Here is a 25,927-nt window from a genome sequence, read left to right as displayed (position 1 = left end):
CACTGTCACACACACACACACGATGCACAGCTATCTCTCACTGTCAACACATACGATGCACAGCTATCTCTCACTGTCACACACGATGCACAGATATCTCTCCCTGTCTCACACATACAATGCACAGCTATCTCTCACTGTCTCACACACACACACGATGCACAGCTCTCTCTCACTGTCACACACACAAACGATGCACAGCTCTCTCTCACTGTCACACACACAAACGATGCACAGCTATCTCACTGTCACACACACACGATGCACAGCTATCTCACACTGTCACACACACACGATGCACAGCTCTCACTCCGCCACACACGATGCACAGCTATCTCTCCCTGTCACACACACACGATGCAGAGCTATCTCTCCCTGTCATACACACACGATGCACAGCTATCTTTCACTGTCACACACACACACACACGATGCACAGCTATCTCTCCCTGTCACACACACACATGATGCACAGCTATCTCTCCCTGTCACACACACACGATGCACAGCTATCTCTCACTGTCACACACACGATGCACAGCTATCTTTCACTGTCACACACACACGATGCACAGCTATTTCTCACTGTCACACACACACATGATGCACAGCTATCTCTCCCTGTCACACACACACGATGCACAGCTATCTCTCACTGTCACACACACACACACACACACACACACACACACACACACACACACACACACACACACACACACACACACACACACACACACACACACGATGCACAGCTATCTCTCACTGTCACACACACACACACACACACACACACACACACACACACACACACGATGCACAGCTATCTCTCACTGTCAACACATACGATGCACAGCTATCTCTCACTGTCACACACACGATGCACAGCTATCTCTCACTCCCTGTCACACACGAGGCACAGTGATCTGTGCTGATTATTGAGTGACAGCTGCTCAGCCTGCAACAAAACTCTCTAATTAAAGAGAAGCATCTTGCTCAGCGGAGAGATCCTCGGCCCCTCACTCATTGCCCCGGGGGGCGGCCTGGGGTACGTCAGGCACTGCAACCTGCCAATATGTAACACCAGCATCTAATATAGAGCAGGGCCGAGTATCATTCCTGCAGGAATTCCTCTCCTGGAGACTTAACCCCTTTTGTGATATACTGTAGAGGCCATAGTCCCATTGTGAACGTTAATGCGGGGTATGCCTGTGTAACTCAGGCCTGTTAGCTTAGTCCCATTGCGTACGTTAATGCAGGGTATGCCTGTAGTTACTCAGGCCTGTTAGCTTAGTCCCATTGCGTACGTTAATGCGGGGAATGCCTTTAGTTACTCAGGCCTATTAGATTGTCCCATTGCGTACGTTAATGCGGGTGTGCCTGTAGTTACTCAGGCCTGAGAGAGAAAGAAGAAACCCCTGCCTCACCACATAGTAACCCCTGCCTCACCCCATAGTAACCCCTGCCTCACCCCATAGTAACCCCAGCCTCACCCCATAGTAACCCCTGCCGCACCCCATAGTAACCCCTGCCTCACCCCATAGTAACCCCTGCCTCACCCCATAGTAACCCCTGCCTCACCCCATAGTAACCCCTGCCTCACCCCATAGTAACCCCTGCCTCACCCCATAGTAACCCCTGCCTCACCCCATAGTAACCCCTGCCTCACCCCATAGTAACCCCTGCCTCACTCCATAGTAACCCCTGCCGCACCCCATAGTAACCCCTGCCGCACCCCATAGTAACCCCTGCCGCACCCCATAGTAACCCCTGCCTCACCCCATAGTAACCCCTGCCTCACTCCATATTAACCCCTGCCGCACACCATATTCACCCCTGCCTCACCCCATAGTAACCCCTGCCTCACCCCATATTAACCCCTGCCTCACCCCATATTAACTCCTGCTTCACCCCATAGTAACCCCTGCCTCACCCCATAGTAAACCCTGCCTCACCCCATATTAACTCCTGCTTCACCCCATAGTAACCCCTGCCTCACCCCATAGTAAACCCTGCCTCACCCCATAGTAACCCCTGCCTCACCCCACAGTAACCCCTGCCTCACCCCACAGTAACCCCTTCCTCACCCCATATTAACCCCTGCCTCACTCCATAGTAACCCCTGCCTCACCCCAAAGTAACCCCTGCCTCACCCCATAGTAACTCCAGCCTCACACCATAGTACCCCTGCCGCACCCCATAGTAACCCCTGCCTCACCCCATAGTAACCCTTGCCTCACCCCATAGTAACCCCTGCCGCACCCCCTAGTAACCCCTGCCTCACCCCATAGTAACCCCTGCCTCACCCCATATTAACTCCTACTTCATCCCATAGTAACCCCTGCCTCACACCATATTAACCCCTTCCTCACCCCATAGTAAACCCCTGCCTCACCCAATATTAACCCCGCCTCACCCCATACTAAACCCTGCCGCACCCCATAGTAACCCCTGCCTCACCCCATAGTAACCCCTGCCTCACCCCATAGTAAACCCTGCCTCACCCCATAGTAAACCCTGCCTCACCCCATATAACCCCTGCCTCATCCCATAGTAACCCCTGCCTCACACCATATTAACCCCTGCCTAACCCCATAGTAAACCCTGCCTCAACCAATATTAACCCTGCCTCACCCCATACTAAACCCTGCCTCACCCCATATTAACCCCTGCCTCACCCCATAGTAACCCCTGCCTCACCCCATAGTAACCCCTGCCTCACCCCATATTAACCCCTGCCTCACCCCATAGTAAACCCTGCCTCACCCCATAGTAAACCCTGCCTCACCCCATAGTAAACCCTGCCTCACCCCATAGTAAACCCTGCCTCACCCCATAGTAACCCCTGCCTCACCCCATATGAACCCCTGTTTCACCCCATATTAACCCCTGCCTCACCACATATTAACCCCTGCCTCACCCCATAGTAAACCCTGCCTCACCCCATAGTAAACCCTGCCTCACCCCATAGTAAACCCTGCCTCACCCCATAGTAACCCCTGCCTCACCCCATAGTAACCCCTGCCTCACCCCATAGTAAACCCTGCCTCACCCCATAGTAAACCCTGCCTCACCCCATAGTAACCCCTGCCTCACCCCATAGTAAACCCTGCCTCACCCCATAGTAACCCCTGCATCACCCCATAGTAACTCCAGCCTCACACCATAGTAACCCCTGCCGCACCCCCTAGTAACCCCTGCCTCACCCCATAGTAACCCTTGCCTCACCCCATAGTAACCCCTGCCGCACCCCATAGTAACCCCTGCCTCACCCCATAGTAACCCCTGCCTCACCCTCATAGCACTGACAGTGACGCGGCGCATTGTGTGCGTGTGTCAGGGAGTGAGAGATAGCTGTGCATCGTGTGTGTGACAGTGAGAGATAGCTGTCCATTGTGTGTGTGTGTCAGGGAGTGAGAGATAGCTGTGCCTCGTGTGTTTGTGACAGTGAGAGTTAGCTGTGCATCGTGTGTGTGTGACAGTGAGAGATAGCTGTGCATCGTGTGTATGTGACAGGGAGAGATAGCTGTGCCTAGTTTGTGTGTGACAGTGTGAGATAGCTGTGCATCGTGTGTGTGTGACAGGGAGAGATAGCTGTGCATCGTATGTGTGACAGTGAGAGATGCACACACGATGCACAACTATCTCTCCCTGTCACACCCACACACATGATGCACAGCTATCTCTCCCTGTCACACACACACGATGCACAGCTGTCGCTCACTGTCACACACACACAATGCACAGCTATCTCTCACTGTCTCACACACACGATGCACAACTATCTCTCACTCCCTGACACACACACGATGCACAGCTATCTCTCCCTTTCACACACACAATGCACAGCTCTCTCTCCCTGTCACACACACGATGCACAGCTATCTCTCACTCCCTGACACACACACACGATGCACAGCTATCTCTCTCTGTCACACACACACGATGCACAGCTATCTCTCCCTGTCTCACACACACGATGCACAGCTATCTCTCCCTGTCACACACACACGATGCACAGCTATCTCTCCCTGTCACACACACGATGCACATCTATCTCTCCCTGTCACACACACACGATGCACAGCTAACTCTCACTGTCACACTCACACGATGCACAGCTATCTATCACTCCCTGAAACACTCACACGATGCACAGCTATCTATCAGTCCCTGACACACACAGGATTCACAACTATCTCTCACTCCTTGACACACACACACACACACACGATGAACAGCTATCTCTCCCTGTCACACACACACGATGCACAGCTATCTCTCACTGTCACACACACAATGCACAGCTATCTCTCCCTGTCACACACACATGATGCACAGCTATCTCTCACTCCCTGACATACACACGATGCACAGCTATCTCTCCCTGTCACACACACACAATGCACAGCTATCTCTCCCTGTCACACACACACGATGCACAGCTATCTATCACTGTCACACACACATGATGCACAGCTATCTCTCCCTGTCACACACACACGATGCACAGCTATCTCTCACTGTCACATACACACGATGCACAGCTATCTCCCTGTCACACACACACACGATGCACAGCTATCACTCAATGTCACACACACACGATGCACAGCTATCTCTCCCTGTCACACACACACGATACCCAGCTATCTCTCCCTGTCATACACACATGATGCACAGCTATCTCTCCCTGTCACACACACACGATGCACAGCTATCTCTCACTGTCAAACACACACACACACGATACACAGCTATCTCTCACTGTCACACACACACACGATGCACAGCTATCTTTCACTGTCACACACACACACGATGCACAGCTATCTCTCACTGTCACACACACACATGATGCACAGCTATCTCTCCCTGTCACACACACACGATGCACAGCTATCTTTCACTGTCACACACACACGATGCACAGCTATTTCTCACTGTCACACACACACATGATGCACAGCTATCTCTCACTGTCACACACACACGATGCACAGCTATCTCTCACTGTCACACACACACACACACGATGCACAGCTATCTCTCACTGTCACACACACACACACGATGCACATCTATCTCTCCCTGTCACACACACACGATGCACAGCTAACTCTCACTGTCACACTCACACGATGCACAGCTATCTCTCCCTGTCACACACAATGCACAGCTATCTCTCCCTGTCACACACACACGATGCACAGCTATCTATCACTGTCACACACACACACACACGATGCACAGCTATCTCTCCCTGTCACACACACACGATGCACAGCTATCTCTCCCTGTCATACACACACGATGCACAGCTATCTCTTCCTGTAAAAAACACACACGATGCACAGCTATCTTTCACTGTCACACACACACACACGATGCACAGCTATCTCTCACTGTCACACACACACATGATGCACAGCTATCTCTCCCTGTCACACACACACGATGCACAGCTATCTTTCACTGTCACACACACACGATGCACAGCTATTTCTCACTGTCACACACACACATGATGCACAGCTATCTCTCCCTGTCACACACACACGATGCACAGCTATCTCTCACTGTCACACACACACACACGATGCACAGCTATCTTTCACTGTCACACACACACGATGCACAGCTATTTCTCACTGTCACACACACACATGATGCACAGCTATCTCTCCCTGTCACACACACACGATGCACAGCTATCTCTCACTGTCACACACACACACACGATGCACAGCTATCTCTCACTGTCACACACACACACACACGATGCCCAGCTATCTCTCCCTGTCACACACACACGATGCACAGCTATCTCTCACTGTCACACACACACATACGATGCACAGCTATCTCTCACTGTCACACACGATGCACAGATATCTCTCCCTGTCTCACACATACAATGCACAGCTATCTCTCACTGTCTCACACACACACACACGATGCCCAGCTATCTCTCACTGTCAACACATACGATGCACAGCTATCTCTCACTGTCACACACGATGCACAGATATCTCTCCCTTTCTCACACATACAATGCACAGCTATCTCTCACTGTCACACACACATGATGCACAGCTATCTCTCCCTGTCACACACACACACGATGCACAGCTATCTCTCACTGTCACATACACACGATGCACAGCTATCTCCCTGTCACACACACACGATGCACAGCTATCACTCAATGTCACACACACACGATGCACAGCTATCTCTCCCTGTCACACACACACGATACCCAGCTATCTCTCCCTGTCATACACACATGATGCACAGCTATCTCTCCCTGTCACACACACACGATGCACAGCTATCTCTCACTGTCAAACACACACACACGATACACAGCTATCTCTCACTGTCACACACACACACGATGCACAGCTATCTTTCACTGTCACACACACACACGATGCACAGCTATCTCTCACTGTCACACACACACATGATGCACAGCTATCTCTCCCTGTCACACACACACGATGCACAGCTATCTTTCACTGTCACACACACACGATGCACAGCTATTTCTCACTGTCACACACACACATGATGCACAGCTATCTCTCACTGTCACACACACACGATGCACAGCTATCTCTCACTGTCACACACACACACACGATGCACAGCTATCTCTCACTGTCACACACACACACACGATGCACATCTATCTCTCCCTGTCACACACACACGATGCACAGCTAACTCTGACTGTCACACTCACACGATGCACAGCTATCTCTCCCTGTAACACACACACGATGCACAGCTATCTCACTGTCACACACACAATGCACAGCTATCTCTCCCTGTCACACACACATGATGCACAGCTATCTCTCACTCCCTGACACACACACGATGCACAGCTATCTCTCCCTGTCACACACAATGCACAGCTATCTCTCCCTGTCACACACACACGATGCACAGCTATCTATCACTGTCACACACACACACACGATGCACAGCTATCTCTCCCTGTCACACACACACGATGCACAGCTATCTCTCCCTGTCATACACACACGATGCACAGCTATCTCTTCCTGTAAAAAACACACACGATGCACAGCTATCTTTCACTGTCACACACACACACGATGCACAGCTATCTCTCACTGTCACACACACACATGATGCACAGCTATCTCTCCCTGTCACACACACACGATGCACAGCTATCTTTCACTGTCACACACACACGATGCACAGCTATTTCTCACTGTCACACACACACATGATGCACAGCTATCTCTCCCTGTCACACACACACGATGCACAGCTATCTCTCACTGTCACACACACACACGATGCACAGCTATCTTTCACTGTCACACACACACGATGCACAGCTATTTCTCACTGTCACACACACACATGATGCACAGCTATCTCTCCCTGTCACACACACACGATGCACAGCTATCTCTCACTGTCACACACACACACACGATGCACAGCTATCTCTCACTGTCACACACACACACACACGATGCCCACCTATCTCTCACTGTCAACACATACGATGCACAGCTATCTCTCACTGTCACACACGATGCACAGATATCTCTCCCTGTCTCACACATACAATGCACAGCTATCTCTCACTGTCTCACACACACACACACGATGCACAGCTATCTTTCACTGTCACACACACAAACGATGCACAGCTATTTCTCACTGTCACACACACAAACTTTGCACAGCTATCTCACTGTCACACACACACGATGCACAGCTATCTCACACTGTCACACACGATGCACAGCTCTCACTCCACCACACACGATGCACAGCTATCTCTCCCTGTCACACACACACGATGCACAGCTATCTCTCCCTGTCACACACACACGATGCACAGCTATCTTTCACTGTCACACACACACACGATGCACAGCTATCTCTCCCTGTCACACACACACATGATGCACAGCTATCTCTCCCTGTAACACACACACGATGCACAGCTATCTTTCACTGTCACACACACACGATGCACAGCTATTTCTCACTGTCACACACACACATGATGCACAGCTATCTCTCCCTGTCACACACACACGATGCACAGCTATCTCTCACTGTCACACACACGATGCACAGCTATCTTTCACTGTCACACACACACGATGCACAGCTATTTCTCACTGTCACACACACACATGATGCACAGCTATCTCTCCCTGTCACACACACACGATGCACAGCTATCTCTCACTGTCACACACACACACACACGATGCACAGCTATCTCTCACTGTCACACACACACACACACACACGATGCACAGCTATCTCTCACTGTCAACACATACGATGCACAGCTATCTCTCACTGTCACACACACGATGCACAGCTATCTCTCACTCCCTGTCACACACAAGGCACAGCTATCTCTCACTCCCTGTCACACATGAGGCACAGTTATCTCTCCCTCCCTGTCACACACGAGGCACAGTGACCTGTGCTGATTGAGTGACAGCTGCTCCGCCTGCAACAAAACTCGCTAATTAAAGAGAAGCATCTTGCTCAGCGGAGAGATCCTCGGCCCCTCACTCATTGCCCCGGGGGGCCGCCTGGGGTACGTCAGGCACTGCAACCTGCCAATATGTAACACCAGCATCTAATATAGAGCAGGGCCGAGTATCATTCCTGCAGGAATTCCTCTCCTGGAGACTTAACCCCTTTTGTGATATACTGTAGAGGCCATAGTCCCATTGTGAACGTTAATGCGGGGTATGCCTGTGTAACTCAGGCCTGTTAGCTTAGTCCCATTGCGTACGTTAATGCAGGGTATGCCTGTAGTTACTCAGGCCTGTTAGCTTAGTCCCATTGCATACGTTAATGCGGAGAATGCCTTTAGTTACTCAGGCCTATTAGATTGTCCCATTGCGTACGTTAATGCGGGGTATGCCTGTAGTTACTCAGGCCTGTTAGCTTAGTCCCATTGCGTACGTTAATGCGGGTGTGCCTGTAGTTACTCAGGCCTGAGAGAGAAAGAAGTAACCCCTGCCTCACCACATAATAACCCCTGCCTCACCCCATAGTAACCCCTGCCTCACCCCATAGTAACCCCAGCCTCACCCCATAGTAACCCCTGCCGCACCCCATAGTAACCCCTGCCTCACCCCATAGTAACCCCTGCCTCACCCCATAGTAACCCCTGCCTCACCCCATAGTAACCACTGCCTCACCCCATAGTAACCCCTGCCTCACCCCATAGTAACCCCTGCCTCACCCCATAGTAACCCCTGCCTCACCCCATAGTAACCCCTGCCGCACCCCATAGTAACCCCTGCCTCACCCCATAGTAACCCCTGCCTCACTCCATATTAACCCCTGCCGCACACCATAGTAACCCCAGCCTCACCCCATAGTAACCCCTGCCTCACCCCATATTAACCCCTGCCTGACCCCATATTAACTCCTGCTTCACCCCATAGTAACCCCTGCCTCACCCCATAGTAAACCCTGCCTCACCCCATAGTAAACCCTGCCTCACCCCATATTAACTCCTGCTTCACCCCATAGTAACCCCTGCCTCACCCCATAGTAAACCCTGCCTCACCCCATAGTAACCCCTGCCTCACCCCACAGTAACCCCTGCCTCACCCCATATTAACCCCTGCCTCACTCCATAGTAACCCCTGCCTCACCCCAAAGTAACCCCTGCCTCACCCCATAGTAACCCCTGCCGCACCCCATAGTAACCCCTGCCTCACCCCATAGTAACCCTTGCCTCACCCCATAGTAACCCCTGCCGCACCCCCTAGTAACCCCTGCCTCACCCCATAGTAACCCTTGCCTCACCCCATATTAACCCCTGCCGCACCCCATAGTAACCCCTGCCTCACCCCATAGTAACCCCTGCCTCACCCCATAGTAAACCCTGCCTCACCCCATAGTAAACTCTGCCTCACCCCATATAACCCCTGCCTCATCCCATAGTAACCCCTGTCTCACACCATATTAACCCCTGCCTCACCCTATAGTAAACCCTGCCTCAACCCATAGTAACCCCTGCTTCACCCAATATTAACCCCGCCTCACCCCATAGTAAACCCTGCCTCACCCCATAGTAACCCCTGCCTCACCCCATAGTAACCCCTGCCTCACCCCATAGTAACCCCTGCCTCACCCAATAGTAAACCCTGCCTCACCCAATAGTAAACCCTGCCTCACCCCATAGTAAACCCTGCCTCACCCCATATAACCCCTGCCTCACCCCATAGTAAACCCTGCCTCAACCCATAGTAACCCCTGCCTCACCCAATATTAACCCCACCTCACCCCATACTAAACCCTGCCTCACCCCATATTAACCCCTGCCTCACCCCATAGTAACCCCTGCCTCACCCCATAGTAACCCCTGCCTCACCCCATATTAACCCCTGCCTCACCCCATAGTAAACCCTCCCTCACCCCATAGTAAACCCTGCCTCACCCCATAGTAAACCCTGCCTCACCCCATAGTAACCCCTGCCTCACCCCATATGAACCCCTGTTTCACCCCATATGAACCCCTGCCTCACCACATATTAACCCCTGCCTCACCCCATAGTAAACCCTGCCTCACCCCATAGTAACCCCTGCCTCACCCCATAGTAAACCCTGCCTCACCCCATAGTAACCCCTGCATCACCCCATAGTAACTCCAGCCTCACACCATAGTAACCCCTGCCGCACCCCATAGTAACCCCTGCCTCACCCCATAGTAACCCCTGCCGCACCCCCTAGTAACCCCTGCCTCACCCCTTAGTAAACCCTGCCTCACCCCATAGTAACCCCTGCATCACCCCATAGTAACTCCAGCCTCACACCATAGTAACCCCTGCTGCACCCCATAGTAACCCCTGCCTCACCCCATAGTAACCCTTGCCTCACCCCATAGTAACCCCTGCCTCACCCCATAGTAACCCCTGCCTCACCCTCATAGCACTGACAGTGACGCGGCGCATTGTGTGCGTGTGTCAGGGAGTGAGAGATAGCTGTGCATCGTGTGTGTGACAGTGAGAGATAGCTGTCCATTGTGTGTGTGTGCCAGGGAGTGAGAGATAGCTGTGCATCGTGTGTGTGTGACAGGGAGAGATAGCTGTTCATCGTGTGTGTGTGTGTGTGTGTCAAGGAGTGAGAGATAGTTGTGCATCATGTGTGTGTCAGGGAGTGAGAGATAGCTGTGCATCGTGTGTGTGTTTCAGGGAGTGAGAGATAGCTGTGCATCGTGTGTGTGTGACAGTGAGAGATAGCTGTGCATCATGTGTGTGTGTGTGACAGGGAGAGATAGTTGTGCATCGTGTGTGCATCTCTCACTGTCACACATATGATGCACAGCTATCTCTCCCTGTCACACACACACGATGCACAGCTTTTTCTCACTGTCACACACACATGATGCACAGCTATCTCTCCCTGTCACACACACACGATGCACAGCTATCTTTCACTGTCACACACACACGATGCACAGCTATTTCTCACTGTCACACACACACGATGCACAGCTATCTCTCACTGTCACACACACACACACACACAATGCACAGCTATCTCTCACTGTCAACACATACGATGCACTGCTATCTCTCACTGTCACACACGATGCACAGATATCTCTCCCTGTCTCACACATACAATGCACAGCTCTCTCTCACTGTCACACACACAAACGATGCACAGCTCTCTCTCACTAGCTGTGCATCGTGTGTGTGTGTGTGACAGGGAGAGATAGCTGTGCATTGTGTGTGTGTGAAAGGGAGAGATAGCTGTGCATCGTGTGTGTGTCAGGGAGTGAGAGATAATTGTGCATCGTGTGTGTGAGACAGTGAGAGGAAGCAGGGCATTCTGGCAGCCAAGTGGCTTGACCTTTATTAGTGAGCCTGGTTACCCCCTCTCGGAACCACAGACTTAGAAATCGCCAGCTCATATACAGTGCATAAAATATATTTATATATATACCCTTATACACCATTTTAATAAAAAATATCACAAAATTCTTCTAAGTCCCTTGTGAAGAGTCAAAGACGCGCACGTTCATTTTCAGAGCTCCTAGACATTCCTATAAGAAGTTAGCCAAATAGTATCTTCGAAAAACACTTAGGTTAAGTTTGAGAGTTGCTTCTAATGTACCAAAGCTGGACTTAGACATAATTTCACTCTCACAACATTATGGCTGGTTGGAGACAGTCCGAACCACAAGTACCGGGTCCATGGTTCTGGGCGTATACTGGGGGGACGGGGACGACTCCCATTAACCCCTGACTATACCGGGGATACGCTTATCACAATGCCTTTCTGGTCTGTGCTGAAGCAGGGCATTCTGGTAGCCAAGTGGCTTGACCTTTATTAGTGAGCCTGGTTACCCCCTCTCGGAACCACAGACTTAGAAATCGCCAGCTCATATACAGTGCATAAAATATATTTATATATAAACCCTTATACACCATTTTAATAAAAAATATCACAAAATTCTTCTAAGTCCCTCGTGAAGAGTGAAAGACGCGCACGTAAATTTTCAGAGCTCCTAGACATTCCTACAGCAGCGGCAGCTCTTATTCGAGCAAATGCCGCTGGCTGTATGAGGCTGGGAAGCGGGTAGCCGCGGCGCGTGGCGGCGCACTGTGACGTCACAGTCACATGCGCGCCCGGCTTCCCCGACACCCCTGGAGTTCAAATCTAGGTAAGCGGGGGTGCGGGGAAGCAGAGGGGCAGAGTAGAAGCCGGGTTCGGGGTGTCTTTGGGGGGGTAATTGCGCGCGATATGGTGGGGGGGTGCGTGGGGGAAACGCGGCGGCGCGCGTTTGTGACTGGCGGCAGCTGGGGTAGATCCCGACATGCCGCTGGCATTTACTTCAATAAACTATGTCGCTACTGTATAAGAAGTTAGCCAAATAGTAGCTTCGAAAAACGCTTAGGTTAAGTTTGAGAGTTGCTTCTAATGTACCAAAGCTGGACTTAGACATAATTTCACTCTCACAACATTATGGCTGGTTGGACACAGTCCGAACCACAAGTACCGGGTCCATGGTTCTGGGCGTATACTGGGGGGACGGGCGCAGAGAGAGAGAGAAAGAGCGCAGAGAGAGAGAGAAAGAAAGAGCGCAGAGAGAGAAAGAAAGAGAGTGCAGAGAGAGAGAGAGAGAGAGCGAGCAGAGAGAGAGAGAGAAAGAGCGCAGAGAGAGAAAGAGCGCAGAGAGAAAGAGAGAGCGCAGAGAGAGAGAGGGCGCAGAGAGAGAGAGCGCAGAAGAAAGAGAGAGAGCGCAGAGAGAGAGAGAGCGCAGAGAGAGAGAGAGCGCAGAGAGAGAGAGAAAGAGCGCAGAGAGAGAGAAAGAGCGCAGAGAGAGAGAAAGAGCGCAGAGAGAGAGAAAGAGCGCAGAGAGAGAGAAAGAGCGCAGAGAGAGAGAAAGAGCGCAGAGAGAGAGAAAGAGCGCAGAGAGAGAGAAAGAGCGCAGAGAGAGAAAGAAAGAGCGCAGAGAGAGAAAGAAAGAGCGCAGAGAGAGAAAGAAAGAGCGCAGAGAGAGAAAGAAAGAGCGCAGAGAGAGAAATAAAGAGCGCAGAGAGAGAAAGAAAGAGCGCAGAGAGAGAGAGTGCAGAGAGAGAAAGAAAGAGCGCAGAGAGAGAAAGAAAGAGCGCAGAGAGAGAAAGAAAGAGCGCAGAGAAAGAAAGAGCGCAGAGAGAGAGAAAGAAAGAAAGAGCGCAGAGAGAGAAAGAAAGAGCGCAAAGAGAGAAAAAAAGAGCGCAAAGAGAGAAAGAAAGAGCGCAGAGAGAAAGAAAGAGCACAGAGAGAGAGAGCGCAGAGAGAGAAAGAGAAAGAAAGAGCGCAGAGAGAGAAAGAGAAAGAAAGAGCGCAGAGAGAGAGAGAGAGCGCAGAGAGAGAGAGAGAGCGCAGAGAGAGAGAGAGAGAGCGCAGAGATAGAGAAAGAAAGAGCGCAGAGAGAGAAAGAAAGAGTGCAGAGAGAGAGAGAAAGAAAGAGCGCAGAGAGAGAGAGAAAGAAAGAGCGCAGAGAGAGAGAGCGCAGAGAGAGAAATAAAGAGCGCAGAGAGAGAAAGAAAGAGCGCAGAGAGAGAAAGAAAGAGCGCAGAGAAAGAAAGAGCGCAGAGAGAGAGAAAGAAAGAGCGCAGAGAAAGAGCGCAGAGAGAGAGAAAGAAAGAGCGCAGAGAGAGAAAGAAAGAGCGCAAAGAGAGAAAAAAAGAGCGCAAAGAGAGAGAGCGCAGAGAGAGAAAGAGAAAGAAAGAGCGCAGAGAGAGAAAAAGAAAGAAAGAGCGCAGAGAGAGAGAGAGAGCGCAGAGAGAGAGAGAAAGAGCGCAGAGAGAGAGAAAGAAAGAGCGCAGAGAGAGAAAGAAAGAGCGCAGAGAGAGAGAGAAAGAAAGAGCGCAGAGAGAGAGAGAAAGAGAGCGCAGAGAGAGAGAGAAAGAGCGCAGAGAGAGAAAGAGCGCAGACAGAGAGAGAGAGAGAAAGAAAGTGCGCAGAGAGAAAGAAAGAGCGCAGAGAGAAAGAAAGAGCACAGAGAGAGAGAAAGAAAGAGCGCAGAGAGAGAAAGAAAGAGCGCAGAGAGAGAAAGAAAGAAAGAGCGCAGAGAGAGAGAGAAAGAAAGAGCACAGAGAGAGAGAAAGAGCGCAGAGAGAGAGAAAGAGCGCAGAGAGAGAGAAAGAGCGCAGAGAGAGAGAAAGAGCGCAGAGAGAGAAAGAAAGAGCGCAGAGAGTAAGAGAGAAAGAGTGCAGAGAGATAGAGGAAGAAAGAGCGCAGAGAGAGAGAGAGAAAGAGCGCAGAGAGAGAGAGAGAAAGAGCGCAGAGAGAGAAAGAGCGCAGAGAGAAAGAGAGAGCGCAGAGAGAAAGAGAGCGCAGAGAGAGAGAGCGCAGAAGAGAGAGAGCGCAGAGAGAGAGAGCGCAGAGAGAGAGAAAGAGCGTAGAGAAAAAAAGAGCGCAGAGAGAGGAAGAAAGAGCGCAGACAATGAAAGAGAGCGCAGAGAGAGAAAGAAAGAGCGCAGAGAGAGAGAAAGAGCACAGAGAAAGAGAAAGAGCGCAGAGAGAGAGAAAGAGCGCAGAGAGAGAGAAAGAGCGCAGAGAGAGAGAAAGAGCGCAGAGAGAGAGAAAGAGCGCAGAGAGAGAGAAAGAGCGCAGAGAGAGAGAAAGAGCGCAGAGAGAGAGAAAGAGCGCAGAGAGAGAGAAAGAGCGCAGAGAGAGAGAAAGAGCGCAGAGAGAGAGAAAGAGCGCAGAGAGAGAAAAAGAGCGCAGAAAGAGAAAGAAAGAGCGCAGAGAGAGAAAAAGAAAGAAAGAGTGCAGAGAGAGAAAAAGAAAGAAAGAGCGCAGAGAGAGAGAGAGAGCGCAGAGAGAGAGAGAAAGAGCGCAGAGAGAGAGAGAAAGAGCGCAGAGAGAGAGAAAGAAAGAGCGCAGAGAGAGAAAGAAAGAGCGCAGAGAGAGAGAGAAAGAAAGAGCGCAGAGAGAGAGAGAAAGAGAGCGCAGAGAGAGAGAGAAAGAGCGCAGAGAGAGAAAGAGCGCAGACAGAGAGAGAGAGAAAGAAAGTGCGCAGAGAGAAAGAAAGAGCGCAGAGAGAAAGAAAGAGCGCAGAGAGAGAAAGAAAGAGCGCAGAGAGAGAAAGAAAGAGCGCAGAGAGAGAAAGAAAGAAAGAGCGCAGAGAGAGAGAGAAAGAAAGAGCACAGAGAGAGAGAAAGAGCGCAGAGAGAGAGAAAGAGCGCAGAGAGAGAGAAAGAGCGCAGAGAGAGAGAAAGAGCGCAGAGAGAGAAAGAAAGAGCGCAGAGAGTAAGAGAGAAAGAGTGCAGAGAGATAGAGGAAGAAAGAGCGCAGAGAGAGAGAGAAAGAGCGCAGAGAGAGAGAGAGAGAGAGCGCAGAGAGAGAAAGAGCGCAGAGAGAAAGAGAGAGCGCAGAAGAGAGAGAGCGCGGAGAGAGAGAAAGAGCGTAGAGAAAAAAAGAGCGCAGAGAGAGGAAGAAAGAGCGCAGACAATGAAAGAGAGCGCAGAGAGAGAAAGAAAGAGCGCAGAGAGAGAGAAAGAGCACAGAGAGAGAGAAAGAGCACAGAGAAAGAGAAAGAGCGCAAAGAGAGAGAAAGAGCGCAGAGAGAGAGAAAGAGCGCAGAGAGAGAAAAAGAGCGCAGAGAGAGAAAGAAAGAGCGCAGAGAGAGAGAAAGAAAGAGCGCAGAGAGAGAGAAAGAAAGAGCGCAGAGAGAGAGAGCGCAGAGAGATAAATAAAGAGCGCAGAGAGAGAAAGAAAGAGCGCAGAGAAAGAAAGAGCGCAGAGAAAGAAAGAGCGCAGAGAGAGAGAAAGAAAGAGCGCAGAGAGAAATAAAGAGCGCAAAGAGAGGAAAAAAGAGCGCAAAGAGAGAAAGAAAGAGCGCAAAGAGAGAAAGAAAGAGCGCAGAGAGAAAGAAAGAGCACAGAGAGAGAGAGCGCAGAGAGAGAAAGAGAAAGAAAGAGCGCAGAGAGAGAAAGAGAAAGAAAGAGCGCAGAGAGAGAAAGAGAAAGAAAGAGCGCAGAGAGAGAGAGAGATAGCGCAGAGAGAGAGAGAGAGCGCAGAGAGAGAGAGAGAGCGCAGAGAGAGAGAGAGAGAGAGAGCGCAGAGAGAGAGAGAGAAAGAGCGCAGAGAGAGAGAAAGAAAGAGCGCAGAGAGAGAGAAAGAAAGAGCGCAGAGAGAGAAAGAAAGAGCGCAGAGAGAGAGAGAGAAAGAAAGAGCGCAGAGAGAGAGAGAAAGAAAGAGCGCAGAGAGAGAGAGCGCAGAGAGAGAAATAAAGAGCGCAGAGAGAGAGAAAGAAAGAGCGCAGAGAGAGAAATAAAGAGCGCAAAGAGAGGAAAAAAGAGCGCAAAGAGAGAAAGAAAGAGTGCAAAGAGAGAAAGAAAGAGCGCAGAGAGAAAGAAAGAGCACAGAGAGAGAGAGCGCAGAGAGAGAAAGAGAAAGAAAGAGCGCAGAGAGAGAAAGAGAAAGAAAGAGCGCAGAGAGAGAAAGAGAAAGAAAGAGCGCAGAGAGAGAGAGAGAGAGCGCAGAGAGAGAGAGAGAGCGCAGAGAGAGAAAGAGCGCAGAGAGAGAGAGAGAGAGCGCAGAGAGAAAGAGAGAGCGCAGACAGAGAGAGAGCGCAGAGAGAGAGAGCGCAGAAGAAAGAGAGAGAGCGCAGAGAGAGAAAGAGCGCAGAGAGAGAGAAAGAGCGTAGAGAAAAAAAGAGCGCAGAGAGAGAGGAAGAAAGAGAGCAGACAATGAAAGAGAGCGCAGAGAAAGAAAGAGCGCAGAGAGAGAAAGAGCGCAGAGAGAGAAATAAAGAGCGCAGAGAGAGAAAGAAAGAGCGCAGAGAAAGAAAGAGCGCAGAGAGAGAGAGAGAGAGAAAGAGCGCAGAGAGAGAGAAAGAGCGCAGAGAGAGAAAGAAAGAGCGCAGAGAGAGAGAAAGAAAGAGCGCAGAGAGAGAGAGAGAGCGCAGAGAGAGAGAGAAAGAGCGCAGAGAGAGAGAGAGAAAGAGCGCAGAGAGAGAGAAAGAAAGAGCGCAGAGAGAGAGAAAGAAAGAGCGCAGAGAGAGAAAGAAAGAGCGCAGAGAGAGAGAGAGAAAGAAAGAGCACAGAGAGAGAGAGAAAGAAAGAGCGCAGAGAGAGAGAGCACAGAGAGAGAAATAAAGAGCGCAGAGAGAGAGAAAGAAAGAGCGCAGAGAGAGAAATAAAGAGCGCAAAGAGAGGAAAAAAGAGCGCAAAGAGAGAAAGAAAGAGCGCAAAGAGAGAAAGAAAGAGCGTAGAGAGAAAGAAAGAGCACAGAGAGAGAGAGCGCAGAGAGAGAAAGAGAAAGAAAGAGCGCAGAGAGAGAAAGAGAAAGAAAGAGCGCAGAGAGAGAAAGAGAAAGAAAGAGCGCAGAGAGAGAGAGAGAGAGCGCAGAGAGAGAGAGAGAGCGCAGAGAGAGAGAGGAAGAGCGCAGAGAGAGAGAAAGAAAGAGCGCAGAGAGAGAGAAAGAAAGAGCGCAGAGAGAGAAAGAAAGAGCGCAGAGAGAGAGAGAGAAAGAAAGAGCACAGAGAGAGAGAGAAAGAAAGAGCGCAGAGAGAGAGAGCGCAGAGAGAGAAATAAAGAGCGCAGAGAGAGAAAGAAAGAGCGCAGAGAAAGAAAGAGCGCAGAGAGACAGAAAGAAAGAGCGCAGAGAGAGAAAGAAAGAGCGCAAACAGAGAAAAAAAGAGCGCAAAGAGAGAAAGAAAGAGCGCAGAGAGAAAGAAAGAGCACAGAGAGAGAGAGCGCAGAGAGAGAAAGAGAAAGAAAGAGCGCAGAGAGAGAAAGAGAAAGAAAGAGCGCAGAGAGAGAGAGAGAGAGAGAGAGAGCGCAGAGAGAGAGAAAGAAAGAGCGCAAAGAGAGAAAGAAAGAGCGCAGAGAGAAAGAAAGAGCACAGAGAGAGAGAGCGCAGAGAGAGAAAGAGAAAGAAAGAGCGCAGAGAGAGAAAGAGAAAGAAAGAGCGCAGAGAGAGAAAGAGAAAGAAAGAGCGCAGAGAGAGAGAGAGAGAGCGCAGAGAGAGAGAGAGAGCGCAGAGAGAGAGAGAAAGAGCGCAGAGAGAGAGAAAGAAAGAGCGAAGAGAGAGAGAAAGAAAGAGCGCAGAGAGAGAAAGAAAGAGCGCAGAGAGAGAGAGAGAAAGAAAGAGCGCAGAGAGAGAGAAAGAAAGAGCGCAGAGAGAGAGAGCACAGAGAGAGAAATAAAGAGCGCAGAGAGAGAGAAAGAAAGAGCGCAGAGAGAGAAATAAAGAGCGCAAAGAGAGGAAAAAAGAGCGCAAAGAGAGAAAGAAAGAGCGCAAAGAGAGAAAGAAAGAGCGCAGAGAGAAAGAAAGAGCACAGAGAGAGAGAGCGCAGAGAGAGAAAGAGAAAGAAAGAGCGCAGAGAGAGAAAGAAAGAGCGCAGAGAGAGAAAGAGAAAGAAAGAGCGCAGAGAGAGAGAGAGAGCGCAGAGAGAGAGAGAGAGCGCAGAGAGAGAGAGGAAGAGCGCAGAGAGAGAGAAAGAAAGAGCGCAGAGAGAGAAAGAAAGAGCGCAGAGAGAGAGAGAGAAAGAAAGAGCACAGAGAGAGAGAGAAAGAAAGAGCGCAGAGAGAGAGAGCGCAGAGAGAGAAATAAAGAGCGCAGAGAGAGAAAGAAAGAGCGCAGAGAAAGAAAGAGCGCAGAGAGACAGAAAGAAAGAGCGCAGAGAGAGAAAGAAAGAGCGCAAAGAGAGAAAAAAAGAGCGCAAAGAGAGAAAGAAAGAGCGCAGAGAGATAGAAAGAGCACAGAGAGAGAGAGCGCAGAGAGAGAAAGAGAAAGAAAGAGCGCAGAGAGAGAAAGAGAAAGAAAGAGCGCAGAGAGAGAGAGAGAGAGAGAAAGAGCGCAGAGAGAGAGAAAGAAAGAGCGCAGAGAGAGAAAGAAAGAGCGCAGAGAGAGAGAGAAAGAAAGAGCGCAGAGAGAGAAAGAAAGAGAGCGCAGAGAGAGAGAGAGAGAGAGAGCGCGCAGAGAGAGAGGAAGAAAGAGCGCAGAGAGAGAGAGAGAGCGCAGAGAGAGAGAGAGAAAGAGCGCAGAGAGAAAGAGAGCGCAGACAGAGAGAGAGAGAAAGAAAGTGCGCAGAGAGTAAGAAAGAGCGCAGAGAGAAAGAAAGAGCGCAGAGAGAGAGAAAGAAAGAGCGCAGAGAGAGAAAGAAAGAGCGCAGAGAGAAAAAGAAAGAAAGAGCGCAGAGAGAGAGAGAGAGCGCAGAGAGAGAGAAAGAGCGCAGAGAGAGAGAAAGAGCGCAGAGAGAGAGAGAGCACAGAGAGAGAGAAAGAGCGCAGAGAGAGAGCGCAGAGAGAGAGAAAGAAAGAGCGCAGAGAGAGAGCGCAGAGAGAGAGAAAGAAAGAGCGCAGAGAGAGAGAGAAAGAAAGAGCGCAGAGAGAAAGAAAGAGCGCAGAGAGAAAGAGTGCAGAGAGAGAGAAAGAAAGTGCGCAGAGAGAAAGAAAGAGCGCAAAGAAAGAATGAGCGCAGAGAGAGAGAAAGAATGAGCGCAGAGAGAGAAAGAATGAGCGCAGAGAGAGAAAGAAAGAGCGCAGAGAGAGAGAGAGCGCAGAGAAAGAAAGAGCGCAGAGAGAAAGAAAGAAAGAGCGCAGAGAGAGAGAGAAAGAAAGAGCGCAGAGAGAGAGAGAGAGAGAGCGCAGAGAGAGAGGAAGAAAGAGCGCAGAGAGAGAGAGAAAGAGCGCAGAGAGAAAGAGAAAGAGCGCAGAGAGAAAGAGAGCGCAGAGAGAAAGAGAGCGCAAACAGAGAGAGAGCGCAGAGAGAGAGAAAGAAAGTGCGCAGAGAAAGAAAGAGCGCAGAGAGAGAGAAAGAAAGAGCACAGAGAGAGAAAGAAAGAGCGCAGAGAGAGAAAGAAAGAAAGAGCGCAGAGAGAGAGAGAAAGAGCGCAGAGAGAGAGAAAGAGAAAGAAAGAGCACAGAGAGAGAGAAAGAGCGCAGAGAGAGAGAAAGAGCGCAGAGAGAGAGAAAGAGCGCAGAGAGAGAGAAAGAAAGAGCGCAGAGAGAGAGAAAGAAAGAGCGCAGAGAGAGAGCGCAGAGAGAGAGAGAAAGAGCGCAGAGAGAAATAAAGAGCGCAGAGAGAGAAATAAAGAGCGCAGAGAGAGAAATAAAGAGCGCAGAGAGAGAAATAAAGAGCGCAGAGAAAGAAAGAGCGCAGAGAGAGAAAGAAAGAGCGCAGAGAGAGAAAGAAAGAGCGCAAAGAGACAAAAAAGAGCGCAAAGAGAGAAAAAAAGAGCGCAGAGAGAAAGAAAGAAAGAAAGAAAGAGCGCAGAGAGAAAGAGAGCGCAGAGAGAAAGAAAGAAAGAGCGCAGAGAGAAAGAGAGCGCAGAGAGAAAGAGAGCGCAGAGAGAGAGAGCGCAGAGAGAGAAAGAGAAAGAGAAAGAAAGAGCGCAGAAAGAGAGAGAGAGAAAGAGCGCCGAGAGAGAAAGAGCGCAGAGAGAAAGAAAGTGCGCAGAGAGAGAAAGTGCGCAGAGAGAGAAAGAGCGCAGAGAGAAAGAAAGAGCGCAGAGAGAGAGAGAGCGCAAAGAGAGAAAGAGAAAGAAAGAGCGCAGAGAGAGAGAGAGAAAGAGCGCAGAGAGAGAGAGAGAAAGAGCGCAGAGAGAGAGAAAGAGCGCAGAGAGAGAAAGAGAAAGAAAGAGCGCAGAGAGAGAAAGAGCACAGAGAGAGAAAGAGCGCAGAGAGAGAGAAAGAGCGCAGAGAGAGAGAGAGAGAGCGCAGAGAGAAAGAGAGAGCGCAGACAGAGAGAGAGCGCAGAGAGAGAGAGCGCAGAAGAAAGAGAGAGAGCGCAGAGAGAGAAAGAGCGCAGAGAGAGAGAAAGAGCGTAGAGAAAAAAAGAGCGCAGAGAGAGAGGAAGAAAGAGAGCAGACAATGAAAGAGAGCGCAGAGAAAGAAAGAGCGCAGAGAGAGAAAGAGCGCAGAGAGAGAAATAAAGAGCGCAGAGAGAGAAAGAAAGAGCGCAGAGAAAGAAAGAGCGCAGAGAGAGAGAGAGAGAAAGAGCGCAGAGAGAGAGAAAGAGCGCAGAGAGAGAAAGAAAGAGCGCAGAGAGAGAGAAAGAAAGAGCGCAGAGAGAGAGAGAGAGCGCAGAGAGAGAAATAAAGAGCGCAGAGAGAGAAAGAAAGAGCGCAGAGAAAGAAAGAGCGCAGAGAAAGAAAGAGCGCAGAGAGACAGAAAGAAAGAGCGCAGAGAGAGAGAAAGAAAGAGCGCAGAGAGAGAGAGCGCAGAGAGATAAATAAAGAGCGCAGAGAGAGAAAGAAAGAGCGCAGAGAAAGAAAGAGCGCAGAGAAAGAAAGAGCGCAGAGAGAGAGAAAGAAAGAGCGCAGAGAGAAATAAAGAGCGCAAAGAGAGGAAAAAAGAGCGCAAAGAGAGAAAGAAAGAGCGCAAAGAGAGAAAGAAAGAGCGCAGAGAGAAAGAAAGAGCACAGAGAGAGAGAGCGCAGAGAGAGAAAGAGAAAGAAAGAGCGCAGAGAGAGAAAGAGAAAGAAAGAGCGCAGAGAGAGAAAGAGAAAGAAAGAGCGCAGAGAGAGAGAGAGATAGCGCAGAGAGAGAGAGAGAGCGCAGAGAGAGAGAGAGAGAGCGCAGAGAGAGAGAGAGAGCGCAGAGAGAGAGAGAGAAAGAGCGCAGAGAGAGAGAAAGAAAGAGCGCAGAGAGGGAGAAAGAAAGAGCGCAGAGAGAGAAAGAAAGAGCGCAGAGAGAGAGAGAGAAAGAAAGAGCGCAGAGAGAGAGAGAAAGAAAGAGCGCAGAGAGAGAGAGCGCAGAGAGAGAAATAAAGAGCGCAGAGAGAGAGAAAGAAAGAGCGCAGAGAGAGAAATAAAGAGCGCAAAGAGAGGAAAAAAGAGCGCAAAGAGAGAAAGAAAGAGTGCAAAGAGAGAAAGAAAGAGCGCAGAGAGAAAGAAAGAGCACAGAGAGAGAGAGCGCAGAGAGAGAAAGAGAAAGAAAGAGCGCAGAGAGAGAAAGAGAAAGAAAGAGCGCAGAGAGAGAGAGAGAGAGAGAAAGAGCGCAGAGAGAGAGAAAGAAAGAGCGCAGAGAGAGAAAGAAAGAGCGCAGAGAGAGAGAGAAAGAAAGAGCGCAGAGAGAGAAAGAAAGAGAGCGCAGAGAGAGAGAGAGAGAGAGAGCGCGCAGAGAGAGAGGAAGAAAGAGCGCAGAGAGAGAGAGAGAGCGCAGAGAGAGAGAGAGAAAGAGCGCAGAGAGAAAGAGAGCGCAGACAGAGAGAGAGAGAAAGAAAGTGCGCAGAGAGTAAGAAAGAGCGCAGAGAGAAAGAAAGAGCGCAGAGAGAGAGAAAGAAAGAGCGCAGAGAGAGAAAGAAAGAGCGCAGAGAGAAAAAGAAAGAAAGAGCGCAGAGAGAGAGAGAAAGAGCGCAGAGAGAGAGAAAGAGCGCAGAGAGAGAGAAAGAGCGCAGAGAGAGAGAGCACAGAGAGAGAGAAAGAGCGCAGAGAGAGAGCGCAGAGAGAGAGAAAGAAAGAGCGCAGAGAGAGAGCGCAGAGAGAGAGAAAGAAAGAGCGCAGAGAGAGAGAGAAAGAAAGAGCGCAGAGAGAAAGAAAGAGCGCAGAGAGAAAGAGTGCAGAGAGAGAGAAAGAAAGTGCGCAGAGAGAAAGAAAGAGCGCAAAGAAAGAATGAGCGCAGAGAGAGAGAAAGAATGAGCGCAGAGAGAGAAAGAATGAGCGCAGAGAGAGAAAGAAAGAGCGCAGAGAGAGAGAGAGCGCAGAGAAAGAAAGAGCGCAGAGAGAAAGAAAGAAAGAGCGCAGAGAGAGAGAGAAAGAAAGAGCGCAGAGAGAGAGAGAGAGAGAGCGCAGAGAGAGAGGAAGAAAGAGCGCAGAGAGAGAGAGAAAGAGCGCAGAGAGAAAGAGAAAGAGCGCAGAGAGAAAGAGAGCGCAGAGAGAAAGAGAGCGCAAACAGAGAGAGAGCGCAGAGAGAGAGAAAGAAAGTGCGCAGAGAAAGAAAGAGCGCAGAGAGAGAGAAAGAAAGAGCACAGAGAGAGAAAGAAAGAGCGCAGAGAGAGAAAGAAAGAAAGAGCGCAGAGAGAGAGAGAAAGAGCGCAGAGAGAGAGAAAGAGAAAGAAAGAGCACAGAGAGAGAGAAAGAGCGCAGAGAGAGAGAAAGAGCGCAGAGAGAGAGAAAGAGCGCAGAGAGAGAGAAAGAAAGAGCGCAGAGAGAGAGAAAGAAAGAGCGCAGAGAGAGAGAAAGAAAGAGCGCAGAGAGAGAGCGCAGAGAGAGAGAGAAAGAGCGCAGAGAGAAATAAAGAGCGCAGAGAGAGAAATAAAGAGCGCAGAGAGAGAAATAAAGAGCGCAGAGAGAGAAATAAAGAGCGCAGAGAGAGAAATAAAGAGCGCAGAGAAAGAAAGAGCGCAGAGAGAGAAAGAAAGAGCGCAGAGAGAGAAAGAAAGAGCGCAAAGAGACAAAAAAGAGCGCAAAGAGAGAAAAAAAGAGCGCAGAGAGAAAGAAAGAAAGAAAGAAAGAGCGCAGAGAGAAAGAGAGCGCAGAGAGAAAGAAAGAAAGAGCGCAGAGAGAAAGAGAGCGCAGAGAGAAAGAGAGCGCAGAGAGAGAGAGCGCAGAGAGAGAAAGAGAAAGAGAAAGAAAGAGCGCAGAAAGAGAGAGAGAGAAAGAGCGCCGAGAGAGAAAGAGCGCAGAGAGAAAGAAAGTGCGCAGAGAGAGAAAGTGCGCAGAGAGAGAAAGAGCGCAGAGAGAAAGAAAGAGCGCAGAGAGAGAGAGAGCGCAAAGAGAGAAAGAGAAAGAAAGAGCGCAGAGAGAGAGAGAGAAAGAGCGCAGAGAGAGAGAGAAAGAGCGCAGAGAGAGAGAAAGAGCGCAGAGAGAGAAAGAGAAAGAAAGAGCGCAGAGAGAGAAAGAGCACAGAGAGAGAAAGAGCGCAGAGAGAGAGAAAGAGCGCAGAGAGAGAGAGAGCGCAGAGAGAAAGAGAGAGCGCAGACAGAGAGAGAGCGCAGAGAGAGAGAGCGCAGAAGAAAGAGAGAGAGCGCAGAGAGAGAAAGAGCGCAGAGAGAGAGAAAGAGCGTAGAGAAAAAAAGAGCGCAGAGAGAGAGGAAGAAAGAGAGCAGACAATGAAAGAGAGCGCAGAGAAAGAAAGAGCGCAGAGAGAGAAAGAGCGCAGAGAGAGAAATAAAGAGCGCAGAGAGAGAAAGAAAGAGCGCAGAGAAAGAAAGAGCGCAGAGAGAGAGAGAGAGAAAGAGCGCAGAGAGAGAGAAAGAGCGCAGAGAGAGAAAGAAAGAGCGCAGAGAGAGAGAAAGAAAGAGCGCAGAGAGAGAGAGAGAGAGCGCAGAGAGAGAAATAAAGAGCGCAGAGAGAGAAAGAAAGAGCGCAGAGAAAGAAAGAGCGCAGAGAAAGAAAGAGCGCAGAGAGACAGAAAGAAAGAGCGCAGAGAGAGAGAAAGAAAGAGCGCAGAGAGAGAGAGCGCAGAGAGATAAATAAAGAGCGCAGAGAGAGAAAGAAAGAGCGCAGAGAAAGAAAGAGCGCAGAGAAAGAAAGAGCGCAGAGAGAGAGAAAGAAAGAGCGCAGAGAGAAATAAAGAGCGCAAAGAGAGGAAAAAAGAGCGCAAAGAGAGAAAGAAAGAGCGCAAAGAGAGAAAGAAAGAGCGCAGAGAGAAAGAAAGAGCACAGAGAGAGAGAGCGCAGAGAGAGAAAGAGAAAGAAAGAGCGCAGAGAGAGAAAGAGAAAGAAAGAGCGCAGAGAGAGAAAGAGAAAGAAAGAGCGCAGAGAGAGAGAGAGATAGCGCAGAGAGAGAGAGAGAGCGCAGAGAGAGAGAGAGAGAGCGCAGAGAGAGAGAGAGAGCGCAGAGAGAGAGAGAGAAAGAGCGCAGAGAGAGAGAAAGAAAGAGCGCAGAGAGAGAGAAAGAAAGAGCGCAGAGAGAGAAAGAAAGAGCGCAGAGAGAGAGAGAGAAAGAAAGAGCGCAGAGAGAGAGAGAAAGAAAGAGCGCAGAGAGAGAGAGCGCAGAGAGAGAAATAAAGAGCGCAGAGAGAGAGAAAGAAAGAGCGCAGAGAGAGAAATAAAGAGCGCAAAGAGAGGAAAAAAGAGCGCAAAGAGAGAAAGAAAGAGTGCAAAGAGAGAAAGAAAGAGCGCAGAGAGAAAGAAAGAGCACAGAGAGAGAGAGCGCAGAGAGAGAAAGAGAAAGAAAGAGCGCAGAGAGAGAAAGAGAAAGAAAGAGCGCAGAGAGAGAAAGAGAAAGAAAGAGCGCAGAGAGAGAGAGAGAGAGCGCAGAGAGAGAGAGAGAGCGCAGAGAGAGAGAGAAAGAGCGCAGAGAGAGAGAAAGAAAGAGCGCAGAGAGAGAAAGAAAGAGCGCAGAGAGAGAGAGAGAAAGAAAGAGCACAGAGAGAGAGAGAAAGAAAGAGCGCAGAGAGAGAGAGCGCAGAGAGAGAAATAAAGAGCGCAGAGAGAGAAAGAAAGAGCGCAGAGAAAGAAAGAGCGCAGAGAGACAGAAAGAAAGAGCGCAG

This window comes from Ascaphus truei, chromosome 21 (genome assembly GCF_040206685.1).
Source record: "Ascaphus truei isolate aAscTru1 chromosome 21, aAscTru1.hap1, whole genome shotgun sequence".
NCBI lineage: Eukaryota > Metazoa > Chordata > Amphibia > Anura > Ascaphidae > Ascaphus > Ascaphus truei.
Note: the sequence above shows the minus strand (reverse complement) of the source record.